We start from the raw sequence: 394 nt of genomic DNA, 5'->3' as shown, positions 1-394 counted from the left end.
AAAAAAAAGACTTTTCTCATATTTTGCATCATTCTTGTTGAATTAAATGAAATGAAATTGAAAAAAATTCAATTAAAGATTTGTAATTTGTTGGTGTTTTTAACCGAGTTACAAGTTCACAACCTTTCAAACGATTTAAAATCTCTAGAAGCTCAATGGAGCTGATAACTTTTCAGGAACAAAAGCTGAAAAGCTCTTAGGTACTGAAATGCAGCTCCTTTTCGCCTGAAATTGTTAACTTTCAAATTGTTCGTTCTTTCTCGAATCACAGTTACTCGTAATCAATTTCTCGAAAAAAATGGAGCGAAAATAATAAAAAAATACACTAGATGACAAGACTTTAAAATTGAAAAAGATAAAAGCTTTTTCTCATATTTCGAATCATTCTTGTTTA

The sequence above is a fragment of the Tribolium madens genome, unplaced genomic scaffold (assembly GCF_015345945.1).
Source record: "Tribolium madens isolate multiple individuals breed KSU strain unplaced genomic scaffold, Tmad_KSU_1.1 Scaffold_97;HRSCAF=244;Tcas5.2_LG3a, whole genome shotgun sequence".
Classification (NCBI taxonomy): Eukaryota; Metazoa; Arthropoda; class Insecta; order Coleoptera; family Tenebrionidae; genus Tribolium; species Tribolium madens.
The sequence above is the reverse complement of the archived record's forward strand: the minus strand, read 5'-3'. Positions refer to the sequence as shown.